Source organism: Zootermopsis nevadensis, unplaced genomic scaffold (genome assembly GCF_977971745.1).
Source record: "Zootermopsis nevadensis isolate Lab colony 2312 unplaced genomic scaffold, Znev_1.0 Znev_ptg000017l, whole genome shotgun sequence".
In the NCBI taxonomy this organism is placed as follows: domain Eukaryota; kingdom Metazoa; phylum Arthropoda; class Insecta; order Blattodea; family Termopsidae; genus Zootermopsis; species Zootermopsis nevadensis.
In genome coordinates, this window is record NW_028259149.1 from 5142130 (window position 1) to 5155674 (window position 13545).

At 39.9% G+C, this 13545-nt stretch overlaps 2 protein-coding genes across 4 annotated transcripts in view; one reads left to right on the forward strand and one right to left on the reverse strand.

Annotated features, from left to right (window-relative positions):
• The window catches only part of LOC110829882 (uncharacterized), a 196097-nt gene that overhangs the window by 84901 nt on the left and 97651 nt on the right, over positions 1-13545 (reverse strand). Inside the window, exons 1-2 of one of the 3 annotated variants that reach the window (XM_087350179.1) lie at positions 9827-9845; positions 9349-9478 (exon numbers count right to left, since the gene is read on the reverse strand). The exons of 1 other annotated variant lie outside the window; for it this stretch is intronic. The gene's annotated coding sequence lies outside the window, so the exon portion shown is untranslated. Of the gene's footprint in view, positions 1-9348; positions 9479-9826; positions 9846-13545 lie in introns of those variants that run through there. One more of the 3 variants, XM_022064070.2, reaches the window with a different exon arrangement.
• LOC110829875 (uncharacterized) overlaps positions 1-13545 on the forward strand; it is a 147108-nt gene that overhangs the window by 78144 nt on the left and 55419 nt on the right. The window lies entirely within an intron of this gene.

Consider the following 13545-nt stretch of genomic DNA (forward strand, 5'->3'; position numbering starts at 1 on the left):
AACCTGGAACCTTACTCTAAATCTTGATCTTCTTCAGTACAACTCAAAAGAATGTATGAACAAGATAAGACGGTTAAAAAGATGGCCCTGAAGTTTGTAGAGACTGGAGCATAATCCGCCTACATTCGACGTTAACACCACAGGAATTATATCCGATATAGTTCGTGGCTGTCACAGTCTTGCAACTTCTTAGGAACTAAATGAATCCACGTTCCAAAAAGGTCAAACACGTTTCGCGTGTAGATGCAGCGCTCACATTCTCTGCAGAACCTCACTTTAAATTAAATTACGTAAAACTCGATAACTTACATAGCTTCGTGACGTCATGTCTTTTAAAGTTACTCATAACCACCAAGGCAGAGTTTAATTTAAGAGAAGTTTTAACTCTGACACACATTAGCTCGTAATAAATAAGCGCGCGCACACTCAAAACGTCTCCTTTAAACGATGAAGTGTTCCAAGGAAATTACATGTCAATTATTTTAGAAAATACACAAAGACGACCATGAGATCAGGGTAGAATTTCCACTTTGCAGACTTCCAGCCTACAAACACTGGTCCGCGTATTCGTATCTAATTTCTGTACTGATCTTCTAAGAACATATCTTCTTTGAATTTACAGATTAAGAAACATGCAATATAAATTTCTGCATCGCCTGTAAACTACTGCTAATCCAATGTGGAAGATACTGAGACCAATGCTTGCCCAGTACAGACTACGTGACATAGTGAAGGTACTTAGAAAGTACGTAGAGAATAGCAGAAGATAAGAATCTCAAAATACAAGCATCAGGAAAATAGTGCCGATATACTTTTTATTGGTGCCCAAAATATCCCCCCCCCCCCGAGGGAGAAACTCAATTAACAAGCCTTTCCTTTAAAATTATATAAGTATATGCTCAAATGTAAATGTTATTGACATGTGCATATATTAATATAGCACTACATATTATTTTAAAATTTAACGCATGAGGGAGAGGTTATGTCTGTCCGTCCGCCTGTGCTCATTTCCGAAACAATTTCGATTAATTTTGATACTGAGAGGCGTTTACATCTAAAGCTGTCAGTTGTTCCGTATCGATCAGACATAATCCCTGCTTACACGAAGCTCAGTTCGAACGCTATCGGTTTCCTCAATAACGGCCTATAGTACAAAACATACGTTCACGACAGAAGATACAGAACTCATTAAGAACAATGGCTGCTGTTCGAAATATTTGTCAAAAGTGTCAATATTTAACGAAATAAAGGAAAAATATTTCACGAATAGGCACAGTGCATGTATTTTTTTTAACTATGAAATAACATCTGTAACACCAACCCTTTAAAGCACAAAGTTCGTCTGAATAATAGGTCGAAACAAAAATTAAGTTCGTACCTCAAAGAGAACATAAACGCGTCTCCATTACAAAGATCAAGTGGATCAGTTAGTTAATGCTGTTATGGAAATAATTACTGTTAATTCTGAGGGCCACACAAAACTCGCAAATACATTCTGTAAGCAAAATTCGATGTCACTGAATGTTAAACCAGTCGGTGTATATAAGTAACATTGGGCTTTAAAGGTTTAAGAACAATCACAAACCCAGCGTCCGGAAAATATACGTACTCCATCTGATCACTGCTGTGCACTCCTGTAAAGCTCGCTCTGTGGTATTAGGAGTATCATGGCAAAGGGTTACCGGATCACGACTAGGCCTCGAGGTTCATGGACCACGTACGGCTTCAGGCACCCCACATATGACTTCATATACTATTAAAATATTTAGAAATGAGCGTTTGAGTACGTGTGATTAATGACATCAAAATCGTAAGAAGTGCGTTGGATACACATAAAATGTGATTATTATTTCAGTAAAACTTTTCCGATCGTCCTGATAAATACTTAGGGAGTCACTCTGGAGATCACAACAGGAACATAGTGTCAGCCATCCGTGTCCTAACGTATACACAATATGGAATTTGTGTATACATTTCAGCAGTTGTGCACCTATAATTGTTTCTCACCCTGTTTCCGGCCACAGCTGAAGATTTACGTGCGAGGTTACCCCTATCCATCACGGGTGTAATTTACAGACATGGGGCGCATGTTTGCGGTCAAACTCTGCTAACAGATTTACTTGATCAACAATAGAGCGTTGTAATGCAGCGGCAAAAGATATTCAATTGACTACCCTCAAAAGCACGAGTCCTTAAACCTCACATTCCAGGAAATTTAAAAAAAAAAATTAAGCTTAATAAGTTTCTCCCCAAGGACAAATGTTATATACTTAATTATGTAAACAGTTTATAGTGAACCAACATATTTTGCATCCATGTTTATAAGTTAAAACTTACTTTTGGACTCATGTGGATGACAAGTACTCACATAATATTGACAAGACTATTGCGTGACTCATGTGGTTATATTACTTCCTTGATAACTGTGGCGACCAAAACCTAGTAGTAAAATAACACGAGACCAGGACTCCCACAGACGACTACACGGGAGCAGCCCTGCCCCTCTAGTTCGACTATAGTCCTACATTATAATTTCTGTTATGCGAAATATAATTTAAACCTCTAAACCATCTAATTTAAGAATCAATAACGCTGCATTTTGTATTTATTGACTTCATAAGATTCTCTAAGTAGCGAGTGATTATATCCTTAAATATAATTAAATAGATGATGTTTGTAATGGTTAAGTGTTGTGTTGTCTTTGTGGTACGGGCTGAAATCTTAAGCTTCAGCTTTAAAGAATTAATTTCTCATTTAAAGTTTTAATGCGTAAATATTGTCAGAAAATCCCCCTTTTAATATACTTTTCAGAATAAACCTTCAGCGAGCGATTACATTTTCAGTTCTTCAGCTTGTCATCGGGGGGGGGGGGGGGGGGGGGGGTCCTCAGTGACAGAATGACTCATGGATAAAGATGAAACAATCTTTTGTTGTGTTTTGAAGTGCATCTTAAAAGGTATACATCAAATAGCTCCATAGCAAACTTATCCAGGTGAAAGATAAAAGTTGACAATTGTCGAAGCAGCAACTGTCACACAATGGACACCAGAGAGCTGTTCGCAGAAGGAGATAGCGCTCAACAGCATACAGAAACACAAATTCCTTCAAAGGCGGTTGCTAGGCGAACTTTTAAAGGAATCCGCCCTTGGGCAATATTTCTTTCTTCCGGCCTTCTTCTATTGGTTGTGGGATTCCGTGGGAAAAAAAAACAATATCTCCTCTCATAGAATGTTGGCGTTGGCACGTGAATACAAGACAATCTAGAAGGTTTCTAGAGTTCTTGGACGCGACCTAATATCATAAGGACGATGAGTCCTGATGATGGAGGCAATAAGCATAATCGAAACGCAGGTAAAAGTCTACCAGACTACACAGCGCAACATTCCACTGCTGAAGTCCACCATTTTAAGTGATGCTGAGGCAGTTTCATCCATCTCCTATGCCCACAACCTAACATTCATCTTAATGTTATCCTCGAGTCATCTTGATCTTGCAAGTGGCAATTTCGGCAAGTTTTTTTATAATCCTTTCTATCACACTTAACTCTTTTTTCCTTGAAGACACCGCCAGTTGACCGGTTATCCGATCATTCGATGAGCTTGGAGCGTCATCCATATTCTTTCAATAACAATAAGTATAAATCTGTTACCAGGATATACATTTTACTATAAATGTAATGCCTGGAAATCGACTTTATAGTTCCGAAACCTCGTAATAACACCAGCATCCTTTAGCCACTCTTACACAAATTCCCAACACACAAACACTAGGAGCTTAGAACACTAACTTTGACATAACCATAAGCAGAATTCAGCGTGATATATAAAGGAGATACATAATTTCGTTTGAAATCAGTTAAAATCTCTTGTAAGATTGAGGAACGCGAATGAAAAACTTAATTAAACACAGCGGCACGTAGAATCTTGTATAAGCAACTCATGACTGTGGAATCACTTATAGTGCAATGGAGTGGTGTGAGATAATTAAGTTACTACAGAGATTTCTGTTCCTCGAGGGAACCAATCGGGCAAAAGACAGGACAAACAGACGAGACGGTGCCTCACAAGATGTCTGCAAAGCGAAAGACGTTCACAGAATTTGGAAATGAAGCTTCTTACGGTTTTATCGAGTTCTAGATACGATAGGACACGTGTGCTGCTGAACACGATGTAACCACGTGTTTCATTCTAGAGTCAATTTAGGGTAGAACGATTCGTACTGTTTTAAGATAAATGCGTCTACTCCTGGTAAATGCTATTTTGATTTGCCGTCGCCATTTCCAAATATTTAAACTTTGTCACGTTTTTAAAGAATGTATTAGCTATCTTTACATAATGATTATGTTCTGTAGTCTGGTGAAGAAAACCTAAATATGTATTTAGATTTCACTGTGTTTGGTTCTAGACCACATTCTCTTATAGTGACTACCACAGATTCTGTGTTTTCTTTCATATTTATGCTTACACAAAAACAATGAAAGCATTAGCGGACTAGACACTGACTTATCCCATCCAATTCTAACCTCTCTTTGTTTACTTGGACTTTCTAAAGCAAAGACGGGAAGGAAAGGTGATAAACATCACAGGACAGGAAATATATCAGACAAATGTTGACGTATACAGACCTTACTATAATGTTTTAACACTTTCTAAACAAAGGGAAGCTTCTGGCAGACCGGAAGTATCATTAATACGGTGTCTCAACAGGGATGATGCTAAGCTGCACGTTTCCTGTGTTCTGATTCAAGTAAAGTCAATGCTCTACTTGCCCCGTACTTCTGCGCAACAAAAGACCAATTTCTTTCATTAGTTTTAGTCTGATGCTGCACCGAGACGCCGCCTACTGTCGTCTGGAAGAAACTAATCTGTCAAAAGTTGCCTTTGTTGCGTCATCTCTCTCTCTCTGTGTCTACGTACGGCGGGACAGCAGACTGTCTGTGAAAACTGTTTGCTCGCAATTTCCTACTGCGCTCAAAGCCCCTCTTTCCCATGTCTCGAGATATCTTTCTCTTTACAAAATCCGAACGTTATTCCCCGATACGACATCATTCACCACGTGCTTCAGCTCCTAACCTTTTGACACTAAGACGTGATAATCCCTCCAGCTCCTGGGAGTGTCCATTGAGGGGAACAGGAAGACTAGAAGGAATTAAGGCAGACATGTGTCGAGATTTGGTGGCTGTATCGATGAACAGACAATTACGTAACATGCCTGGCAAGAAACATCTCGAGTAATTTGTAACATAAATAATTTTCAGTTCCCTGAATCTGGGTGTCGTTTCCACAGACCAAAATTTACTAGTGTCAAACGCTTTTTCGTTGCTTGGAACCATTCATTCAGTAAAACAATCACAAACAGATATGGGAGATGCGTACAAATTTTTGATCTTAGAACCTGAAACTGGAAGGGCTACTTGGCAGGCACTGGCGTAGATAAGAGGACATGTCGAAATCGGCGGTGGCTGGTTGTTTTCTGAGTTGCACCGAAGTCCATTCCGATAGGCGTTTACCGAAGTTTCAGAGGTCCTTGCTGCCTGCATTATTACTCATCGCCCTGATGTCGGAAGCAGCAAGGACATAAATAGCTCCTATTAACCACGTGGAACATCGTCATTCCTGAAAAACTAACAGTCGCTCAAATGATCAAGTAATTCCAAACATTTTATGGAGACCGAAGGTTCATTACAGATTCCTCAAGAGCCCAATACTGATCCGTGCTCTCAGACAGAAGAATGTCAACCACATCATTGTACAGACCACTTTTAATATTATCCTCTAACCTACTCTTATATCTTCCAAGTGGTTTCTTCAGTAATAACACAGCACCTAACCGAAAGATCCAAGCATTAACCCAGCAAACAATTACTGTGTACGCTAATGATAATGGTCTAATCGAGAGAGTGCGGAGTAATTAAGCGGAGAAATTTTATCATGAAAAGCGTAGCTGAACTCTGTCTGGTAGATGGGCAATAACTTGAGGCTCCTGCCAACTTAAGTCGGTCTAACTCTCAGGAGGGGAGCTGAGTAAGTCCTGGGGAAAGGAGAGACGACGAGATAAGGATGAAGCGGAACGTGCGGGCCACTGCCATGACAAATGTCCTCCTGTCGCAAGCTTTGGCTCAGACAATGTTGGCATCCGTGTGCTACTCGTCTCCCCCCCGCCAAATGCAATTAAGCCGCGCCATTTTATCAACAATCTCAACCTGCACTTTCTCTCAACATCTCATCTCATCTCACGGAGAACAGTAATGACGATGCTACAGTGAAATGTGGTACGTAATGAAGCAGTTGACTGAATACAAGAAATCATGACAAACAATAGCACCAATCTCTATGCACTTGTTTCTAGTGGCTAGGTTGATACAAACTGAATAACTCCATGGACCTAACAGTCAGTCACCTCATCAATAAACCACACGCCTTTCAAGAAATCCTAAGGCTCATTACTGAGTTCATCAGAGCCATAACTCGTCTCTGTCCTGAGTCAGATTATCAAATCCACGCATCGTATTTACTTAACATCAATTTTAATATTATCCTCTCATCTACACTTGAGTTTTATAAATAGTTTCTTCCATTCAGTTCTTCCAAACTAAGTTTTGTACGAATTTCTGACGTCTGCCTCTCGTTCTACATGCTCCACCCATCTTATCCGCCGCGATTTCATAAAGTAAGTTCGCTAACAGCCGCAGTTAACGCAGCGCTTCTAACCAACATACGAACCAGAGTTACGTCAGTCATTTTGTGAACTGACAAAATTTCCTCTCCCTGTCGATACCGTCAAACGACGGTGTCACGTAGCCGAGACAACCAATATTAATTTAGGTTGGTAAAGTGTCCAATTTGTTGTGGGATGAGGACTCTGTCTTGACTAGAGTCGAACGAGATCGTGAAGTTAGAAGTTCAGCGAAGAATGAAGAGATGGTTTATTTAAAATTCCGAAATACAGATTTGTAGTAAGTCTTCTATAAGTATACGATAACAAGTGGAAGTCTGAAGAGTGAGCGCATGACTTAACTTTATTTTAAGGACCAAGTGCGTAGGATTAAAGGTCAAATCACTTCCTGTAGGGGATCTTACAAACGGGATGTTGGAGTTCAGGATGAATGAGTCGAGTTATGTCACAACGGCTTGTCTCAGCGAAATTAAAACCAACCGATAAATAAACGTGATTTATCGACTTTCCATTTGTGAGATAAGAAATACATTACGTTTCATAGCCCTGTTCCATCGTCGTTAAATTAACGACCTAATTATCATACGAAGACCAATTAGTCTTAATTATTTTACGCCGAGTCCATCTTGAAGGACTTCAAGTTATTGGTCTTGTTTCGAAGAATCTAGAAGTACTGATTTACTATGTAGTTAAGTACGAATTAAATAAAGTAATTAAAAGGCAATTACTGTTTCTCTTAGAACTTATTTTCGGAGCACTGGCAAGAAAGGAAATACAAAACGAACTCACAGCGATTAGCTCGCAGGTGGTTTTCACTGTCCACTGAAGAATGCACAAAAAACGACGAACAGAAACCTGTGTGACCCGGTGTTCACAACGTCCCGCCACTGGTCCGTGTCCTAAGCCACGTAAGCAGAGCAGGCATTATCTCAGTTAAAGATCAATTTTAATATTATCCTCCCACTTGCTCCAACATGTCCCAAGCGGTTTCTTCGATTCAATTTTTTTTATCAAAGTTCTGTGTAACTTTATTTTAATCACTCACATGCATGCTACATAAGTGAATGAGAAAAAATAGAGTAGTGCAACCGTATCGAGAGAAATCGAAGGAAACTACACGTAAAGGCTCCCAGGTAGTACCCGTTCGTCCTTCTGATTAGGGCAAGTTCAAGAGAAAGCAAAACGTTTGGAAATGGGGGTGAGAACCAGAGGAATAACAGAAGTTGAGCAAGTCCTTCTGCATTCTATCCGAATTTCTGCATTAACCTCTTTAAGGCGGCATTGGCGAAATGTTTATGTTAATATTTGACGAGGTTGCTTTTGGGCGTAATTTTGGCGCCGATACTGTGAGAACTGTATGAGAGGAAAACCACGAAAAAGCCAGTGGATGCTACAAGCCACCAAATTAGATTTTCTTCATGTCTATCTTATGTAAAATAAGACAGCATGATTTACATGTGCTGAAGTTAAGCAAAAGTTTGTAATTATTCTACCACTGCAAAGGTCTCAAAAATAATGGTATAAAATATATTTACTAGCCGATACGGGCCACTGCGGACAGTAAACAAAAAGTTACATGAAAATGTTTTGTTAAAAAGGATCATTCAGTGACAGGATTAATTACATTTTATTATAATCTGCTGGTTGAAGTGGAAACTACTTTTCCTTGCGATGAGGCGACTGAAGCTTCATACGTACGGCTTTTGTTTTTGATTCAGATTAACCTTCACGTGCCACAACACCACAGAGTTACTGATGGCAGCACAATTTTTTATTCCCTTTTCATTTTAAAATACACCCTGTAATCTGGAAACACAGGCATATATTTCTGGGTTCCTTTTATGCGATACCTGAACACACAAAGCCATGCCATTGCTCTAGTTTTTTATTTAACTTTTAGAAGCATCCCTTTTTCGCCATAAAACTCTACAACTGACAACCATCGCCTTGCTGAGAGGAGAGACCTGGATTCAACAGAATTTCAATGACGCGACAAACGTATCAAAGTCACTGATCGTTACGTTATATCCTTCTGTGACGTAAAACGTACAAGTACAGAGCGTGCCATTTACAACGCAACACAAAACATTCACCTAATACGACGCAAAAACAAAAAACACAAACAAGCCCACTCTCGGTTTCCCAAATCGCCGTTTGACACACAAAGGAAAATGAATCAAGAACTAATAATCGACTTGCGATATTGATGACACCAAATCTTACAAGAAATGTTATAAGTAGGGTTGCATTTTAAGTAAAACACCCTGTAGTCTGCAGTTCATCTTGCCGACAGATCACCACCACACAACTCCACGTCAAGCAAACCACAAGAATGACCTAATGATTTTATTAAACCGGTTAGAGCCAAATAGGTTTTCTCTCTTGTCTCCTGAAGACTGAAGGCGAGAAAATGTAACCCACCCTTAACATAACGCGTCATTAAATTTATTAAGAGTTCCATTATCTTGTCGTGTGTGAGAGAGTCCGCATTACTGAGGTGAAACCCAAAACAGGCGCAAACAATAACAGATGACGGAATTATACGTTCTGTAAAGGCTTTAAAAAATAAGAAGAAGAAAAGGGTTTAGCTACATCTTCCTCTTCCATCAACCGCACTACAAAGCTAAAGCAGAAACTGAAAAGGACAAAATACACGCCAAGCAAATTACTCACAGGATCTTGGAGATTCCCCTCGGTTTCTGCAGGACAATTCTTCTCGAAAACACTTCAGTCAGTTGCCGTTCATCCGTTCGTCTTACGCCACGGGCTCTTAAATATGCGTTTGCAGGAACAGGAAATAAATCTAGGAAAAAAAAAGATGGAACAGAAATAAACGTAACGACCAACATTTTTGAAGTTGGATTTTATGCAGCGATGTTTTTGTGCTTTGAACAAGTATTGCTTTACAGAAGCAAAATCTGAAACATTCATGTCTGTGAAGTCCATCTTATCTTCGACAGTCACAACCATGCTTACGTTGGTCACAACATTGACCGTCGTGATTGTCTAATGCCCTCTCATTATGTTCCGTGCAGATGGCCTTAAAACTTGCTTCGTGTTTGGCCCACGTACATGACCTCGGTTCAAACACTTCAATATCAATATCAATACTTTAGATTCTCGGTTATACGGATTTTGACTGTTTACGCACTTGTATTAAACTCGTATTTTTCCTATGCAGAGCCGCCATTACGTTGCGGTCAGCCTCCATGAGCTCGAACCATGACCTGACTATACGAATGTACACGTGAAGTGAGAAGGGTTGCAACATGAGAAACTTAAAATTCCTAAGATAATAACCATAGAAATTAAACTTACTAAATATTTGACGACCCTCGAAAAAATAACTAACTTTTGAGGAGAGTGACACAAGGCATCTGACTCATTTATTGCAGAATCATCTGTTTACTACACTAAGACCGAATTACCTTACTTAAACACGTTATTACAGTAATCTCAGCTGTTAATCGAAACTTCAGTTTCGTATGTACTGTTTCAGATTTGAAAGTCCAATGGCTATCGTTTGTGAGCATCCTTAAAACTAGGGATTTCTAGACCACATGACTGACTAATTTGTCTTTGTGTTCTGAAGATCTCCATTACCCTTTTAGTTAAATTATTTACGCAAACATGTCTATTCAAAGCGAGATCTTATTGGCGAAATCGGTGACATTCATGAGGATTGCCGCCTTCTAGTCTAGTAGACATCGACCGACGTTTCTACCAGACTACACGGCGCAACATCCCGAAAGATAGCGATCATCATACTCGTCGCCGTGAGAACGTTAAGTCTCGCCATGTTACATCATTTCTTTTGCTACGTACCTTGCAGAAGTAGGGCCGTATACAGGCCATAAATACAGCTCCCTTTATTACAGTGACCAGATTTCCAACTCAGTGACTTGACTACTTTTACTGAAGCAAGTCATTCGACTACGCATAAAAATTCTTGTAGTAGATGCCATGAATAAAAACTCTTAAAAGTGAAATATGACTAGCATCGTTGCATTCCCTTTGTTTCATTTGTAGAGGGTTAGCTTTTAAGGAAGTGGGCAGCAAAATGCAAGGATACGTTTGGTTTATGACAGGCGAGTTCTACAGTTCTGGGGTGTGGTTCCAGCTTATGATCATACATATGCACAATTAATTTTCCCAACTGTTCTTAGTCGGCTGGGTCGTAATTCTGACGAAGATTATGGTTGCCTGGCAACAGTCATTGTTGGCCCAGTGCCCTAGCAAACAGGATTGAACAACTGTAGTATACCGAATCAGCACAAACATAACCAAGAGCTAAACTACATTTGCGGCTTAACGTCAGTAGAAGTACAGTTCTGGCAGTGAAACTTGACACCTCCTACAACATAACTTTTCAAAGTAACGAGTGAAACCCGGTTAAGTTCACATAATATCTTAATTAATTTTTGCACATCTGTGGTTTCAAGACTTGGAGCACTAAGATTTGAATGGTAGGATTAAACAACGTCTTTGAAAGATCATATTTGTGACGAGAAGAAACATGCCTTGGTAGAATTTAATTTGACAGACTACTTCGATAGAAATCCAAAACACAGACCCACAATCACGAGGGTGAAAGATACTACTGCTGTTTGTTCTCTGGGATGTAACACCCTGTGGACTCGTAAGTAGATACTAACGTTTCGAACAAATATATTGACTCCATCTTCACTCTATATTCATCATTCATTGTTTATTAATCTCGATCTTCGTTCTATATATCCAAGATCCGCGCAAATAAACATCTGTGATCATAAGCCCCTTTTGTATGGAACTGAAGTAGTGGGTACATGCTGGTAAAACTAGTGCTTCTCCGAGAGTGTTTACGGCCGGAAGAGAACGGAAGTAGCGACTGAAGGTATTTGGAAGGAGAGTGTTCAGGTGACTGCAGTCAACCTCTACAGTAGCGACTTCGCTGCCACGCTCCCCGTTCGGCCATAAATATATTTTTTACAACTTTCAAAACGACCGGACGGTCTGCGTTTTCTGACTGTAAGAACTTCTTAGCTTTGTCAGCTATTTTTCAATCGATACATATTATTTTATTCTAAGATAGCACCATGTTTCTCCTCGTTTCTTTTACGACTCTGTTCTGCCCTTAGGAGGCCATAATCCCGACATGTTTCATTTCAAACTTGCCGTAATCGGCGTAAAGAAGTGTTTCTCAACCAATGGTGGGCGGATCACTGCCGACCAGAAAATCCTTGATCGCGTCTATTTCACGCCTAGCGGCTCTTTCGTTCACCCTTAACTTATGTTTAACATCACTAATTTTCCCTGTCACGTGTTCTACTGCGCTTAGTTCTGTGACCGGCGCAGTGGCAAGGAAGAAGTGTTATGGGTTGTTTGGTACAGCTCTTCGATGTAATGACGAAGGCTGATATTTAACAAAAATACGAGGGAGTTAGCTGATTAATTAACGTAAGTTTCGACTAGAGAATTCCCGAAAAATTCTGAATCGTGGGAAGATACATGAGCAAAACTGGAAGAAATTAAAAAATACGATTTTCAGCAATAAGAAATTAATTCTAGATACTTCAAGAACTGAAGAACGTAACAATTTGTAAACCTGATGCATTTATTAGATTATTTCTGAATTTCAGATATGGAGGATAGCTGCCAGAATATCTTATACGAAGTCGCAGGCAGCTTACAAGGGTTGGTCATCCAGCTGTGGGCTTAGGCGAAGTACTTACAATTCCCCACCGTAGGAAAAAAGCGCGTTACTCCTGGCATCGGACTTTGGAGGGACTTAAGCAACGGAAAATGGACGCGACGTTCGGAACTTGGGAGTGGCAGATGTCTGGATAGGTCAGGTTCCTTAGAAACCGTTCCAAGAGGAATAACGACATCTTGTAAGTTAGATTTAGGAGGAGTGCAGGGAATGAGACGGGACAAGGGTGACACTGAACTAGCGCAAAGGAGCGCCGACCACATCTTGTGGAGAGGCTTTTTCGTACACAGGGGAACCGTATAAGCGGTCAAGAGGTTTCAGTTTCTTTGAAACGATCCTTGAAGACGAATGACATAATTAGTTTCAGTGTTGTTGTTTTACGTGCCAAAACAATCGAATGTTTCGTCCATTTAATAGAAGTGCGCCGACATACTTCAGCGTTTACCTTGTACGTGCTTAGATTATTTAATTTTGAAAATTATGATATCAAAATTAATATCTCTGAAAGGTTAACACGATACCTTTTCTAAAATTCCGCCTTAAATAAAGACAATATACTTGTGTTGTAAGTTCAGCATGTAAATAACTGGCTAATTAACAACCTAATTCCACAGGGCAGGATTTTCTCGAAATGTTCATAATTGCTTATTCGATCAAAACATCTTTGCTTTCGGGAAATTAAGTTGATTTCCGTGTTTACAACAGGTCGCCTTGAATCTTAGACTAAGACAGCGTAGTCCAAGCCAAATATTTACGTAATATCGTTTTTAGTATTATCCTCCCATCTACGTCTTTTCAACAGGAACTACAGATCAGTCACTTTAATCGTTTTATTTATTTTAACGTCTTCAATTCTTGTTATTGTCCAGCTCATCTCAGACTTCTTGCTTAATCACAGTCATGCGTCGAGCGGGATTCGAACCAATTACCCCAGTGTGCAAGGAGCCAAGACGCACTCCTTACATCGTGTGGCCACTCTGCCGGCTAGCATAGGAAAAGTATGATCGAGAGAATGCCAACCACGGCCGATGGATATGAGACCTAAAACGGAACTGTCTTTAACGCATCTCTACGCAAAACACCATTCAGTTTATTAGCCAGAGATTTCAGCGCAATCACAAACTGGATAACCACTGGCTTTTGTTGAATATACCGGTTCTGAGGAGGGGGAACGTTGCATC